The sequence below is a fragment of the Stegodyphus dumicola genome, chromosome 6 (assembly GCF_044657685.1).
Source record: "Stegodyphus dumicola isolate Sdum_Otavi_A_Nest chromosome 6, ASM4465768v1".
NCBI lineage: Eukaryota > Metazoa > Arthropoda > Arachnida > Araneae > Eresidae > Stegodyphus > Stegodyphus dumicola.
Window position 1 is genome coordinate 197151094 of NC_140773.1, and position 4400 is coordinate 197155493.

General features: G+C 29.5%; 1 long non-coding RNA gene across 1 annotated transcript; it reads left to right on the forward strand.

Annotated features, from left to right (window-relative positions):
* The first annotated feature begins 1659 nt into the window (after positions 1 to 1659).
* Positions 1660 to 3510, forward strand: LOC146996931 (uncharacterized). The gene is made up of 2 exons (XR_015041504.1): positions 1660 to 1836; positions 2698 to 3510. It is a non-coding gene; the product is annotated as an uncharacterized LOC146996931 (long non-coding RNA).
* The last annotated feature ends 890 nt before the right edge of the window (positions 3511 to 4400 follow it).

Below are 4400 nucleotides of genomic sequence, written 5' to 3' on the forward strand. Positions count from 1 at the left end.
TATAATAGGAATGTGTAAATACTTGAATATTGTAAAAGCATTGATAATCTTTGAGAAAGGTACCTTAAGAAAATAGTAAAAATTATTGTATAAAATTTTATTTAAAAGATTTTGGCAAGAAAGAAGTTTTAGTCTGAAAGACTTTTGAAATGTAGTATTTCAATGTAGAAGAACTGGCACTTGCTTGGAAAAGAATAGAAGTTAACAATGTACTACTAATGTATGTTTTAAAATGCGTAAAATTAACGGCATGTTAATATGTCCTTATATATAATGTGAACTGTTATTTTAAAAGTTAAGAAATACTGTGATATGTTAAAAGTGAAAGTAATGCCAAAAATTTTAACTTATTCGTGTGACTGTAAAAAGAGCAAATTATTGTGAATATGTGTTAAAGGTTGAATGAATGTAGTTAGGCTCTCTGACGCTACACTTCAGAGTTAGCCACTTTCATTATAGTACCTCAGGGTTTAGAGTTTAAGATAGGGTGTGTTACGAGGTCTTGTTATGTTGAATTTTAACACGTTAGTGTTTTGATTGTAGGAGGCAGTGTTGAACACGTGTACATAAACACATTCGTGTTTGGTGTTCTTTTACAACACATGTCAGAGAGCACAGGGAGAGATAATTAAAATAAAGTCATGAATGAAATAATAATGTTAAGAGAAATGTAAATATTTATGTTACTTGCCATTTAATTGTGTAACATTTCATTCAACTAGTTTTCCTTCCAGATCTCTGGAAGGAACCAGATTTGAATAAAAGCTCCTGTTTAGATGCAGTACAGATGAAAAATTGGTTGTCCATGGAGCTGATATTGTAAAAACAATTTTTTTTTTTTTTAATTTCTAGTTTCCAGTGAGAAATGTTTGTAAAAGATTGGCCTCGCGTTAGATTCTAGAGCTAAAAGTTTTCAACAAGGTCGTTTTAGACCTCAGTTTCAAACTAATTAACTCTGGCGGGAAGTATGTAAGGATCTTAAGTTTTACTAACGTTTATTTTTATTTTAAATCATTACTATAACTTCTTATTTTCTACTTCCGGCCAGAATTAAAAGCTTTAACTTATTCATGCAAATTTGTCTTGCTAACGCCAAGTACTTAAGTTGTGGCTTTTTGCCAAGCAAGAGAGAGGAAGGAGTTATCAGAAGCAGGCCGCTTGCCATAGTAGTTTTACTCGTTTGCTGGTTGCCTTCAAGGCTAGAGGTTAAATCCTCGTCTTAATTTTAAACGTATCGTAGTTTTAGCAGCTCTCTGTACTACATACGGCTTTTCGTTAATTTACGGCCAATCTTGGAGTTAGGCACTTGTTTATTAATCCAAAGTTAGTTTAGTTAGAGTTTTAGTTAATATTTTTATATTCTTACGTTGAGACCACAAGTGGTTGGTTTCTGTAGTCCGAAGTTCCGAAAATCATTGTAAAGAGAGAAAAATAAAGGGTTTCGTATAGCCTTCCTGTGTGTATTGTCTACTTCACAATTTATCGAACATAGCTTGAGTAAGCTCCCTGTTCCGAGTCAGGACAGTTCATGTTTCCAAAGCAAGTAAAGAGGAATACAGAACCTGATAAGTAAGGCTCCTATATACCAGGCTGAATCATCAGGCATTCGCGCTCCCAAGTGGGAGATTTAATGGCGGCTGTGTACTTACGGTGCAACAATTTTTTGTGTTTCTTTTGTGTAAAATGGGCGGATGTAGAGCTGTTAATTGTTCAAATCATTCACGGAAAAGTCATACATTGGTAAAATTTCCTAAAAATGAAGAAAGAAGAAAAATATGGGTAAATAATTGCCGAAGAGACAATTGGAAACCTGGTCCAGGCGCTGAACTTTGCTTAGTAAGTATAATGTTAATTACGCCTTCATTTAGAGTTTATATCTTCTCTGATGTTTATAATGTGCAAGTAAAGTGAAATTCTTGTGTACAATAACCTGAGTACTTGCTAATTTCTGTAATAATAGCTATAATTAAATTAGTCTAGGGTTAATGTACCAGTCGCCAAACATCGCCAATGTAGATGTTTTGAATGTGGAAAAGAAATTTCTCTTCTAATATAAAGCGCGGATTTTGTTTTCCTGTGCTAATTGTGGAATTTATACTAATGTAACATGAAAATCATTAGCATATTGAAATTTATTAAAAAATAAATAATAATTTGGAAAGTCAAGATAAAATCTGAATGTTTGCTAAAGATATATGTAACATTACACTATAGTTGCAATATCGTTGGAATGATATATAATTTTTTCCTTTATTTTATAATCACTATTGTTAAAAAGTTAGATGAGTTGTTTATGCACGGAACCCACTACTGTTTCTTGGTTAAAATAACTTCCAGAATTTTGACATTGACATCTGAAGTCAATAGAATAAATTGAATAGTGTGAGACAAAATATATATAATCTGACTTCAATAATTGCAAGAATTGTGCAAGTTTATTTATAATCACAGTATTATACAATTTGGCAATGGAGTAAAGATTTAGAAATGAATGCAGAACATTCAAATTAGTATTTTCTTGTTTCTAATATATAGAAATATAGTCTATTTTCCAGTATAAAAGTTTTACTTAAAAGTATGGGAAAGCAGATTTGTTTCATGCATGATCTTTATAATACTGGTATGAAATGAATGAATTTTAATCTGTAAACAATTTTTTGTTAATATTGAAATGCGTTTCTTTGGGTACATTTTTAGGCACTTGTGGATCATGTCAGACAATATGCAATAGAAAAAAGATGTCCGTGTGCATAAATTTTCCCATTGTGTTACTTCATTTTATCTAAATTTCAAGGGTAATTCTTTTCATTTTTATATGGCATGTTATCAGTATAAAGGCTAGTGAAAATAAATTGGTATGTGTATCTGTTTTTGAAGTGTAATGCTTAAATAAAAAGATGGTGTGTGTTTCTTCATTTAAACAAAATTTCAAGGATAGTATTTTTCAGTGTTTGTTATTTCTCAATGTAAAGGGTAACAAGGGGAAAAAAACTGGTATGGTATATCTGTTTTTTAAGCATGATAATTTTATTTATTTCTTTAGTGATGCATATATATAGAGAGAAGGTGTTTGGTCCAACTAAAGTTATAATAAATCTAATTTTACTAGATCTCTCCCTCCCCTCAGGTGTAGAAAATTTTCAAGTGCAGAAAGTTTATTTGCAGAATTAATTCATTTCTGATAAACTTATTATCATTAATTTTTTATATAACATGTTATTAAGTTACACATTTGACTACTGTGTAATAAAATTGTATTTAGGGCAAAAAATTAACTATAATTTTGCATCTGGTGACTAATATCATATGCTTCTAAGAATATTACTTTAACTTTTTCCATAATTTTTGTATTTCAGGAACATGAAACTGTTATTTTGATATACTTAAATAATAAAAGTGTGTATCTGAATCAATTAATGGATACAAATATTTTACAGTTATTTTTAGAAGATAGTTGCCATATCGCTTCTAATAATTCATAAAATATGTTAAAATATAGGTAAATAATTTGGTGCAGAATTCAAATTTAGGGTTTAAAATATAGTGAATCATAAGACTAAATGATTTTTATTGTCATGATTTGCCTGGGCTTAAGAATGTACTTTTCGTCCGGTGGAAATTGTCATCAGACTGTCCTGAACAGGCTTTTTGTTGATAATAACTTCCAGGCTTATCAGTACCTCCTTTTGAGTGGAGGGTATGCAAATATAGTACCCAATTTAAATTACATTGTGATTGTAATAATATTGTGGTATTAAATAAGTGACTATAATTACAATTTAGGTAATTGCATTGTAATTATATTACATTGTGTCTGTGAACTCTTAATTTCATTACTTTATGCAATTATGTTGTAAGTGCATAATCTAATTGCAATAATATAATCTATTCGCAATTACAAAATAATTATAAATGCAGTTACATCTTAAATAGAGGCCATTTTAATACTTTTAAATTTTCACAAGATAACTTCCCATTAAGGTTCATTTGGAGGAAACTATGCAAATACTAAAAAAGAAGTTATGCTAAATTTACATATTTTGTACAGTACTTTCTTGTTATAATGCTGTTCAATATATCTTCAATACTTTTGTAAATTTAACGACATTCTTTGCAATCACTGTGGTGCTTTAAAAAGAAGTTTCTTAGTTATGCTTTCTAATAAGAATGGGTTTAAAATTAAGTATTATGTATAATAACTAGCAGTTAAAAAAACTTGACTGCATGAAAATGCTGTTGCTGTGTAAAATAAAAAATAAGCTTTCTTTTATGCTTTGAAATGAATTACATTTGATTAAGTCGTCCTTTTACAATTTAAGAATGTGGTTAACACACATTCTTAAATTGGACAGGTTTTATCTAAATTACTAGTATAAAATATATAAACTATGAATTATTTT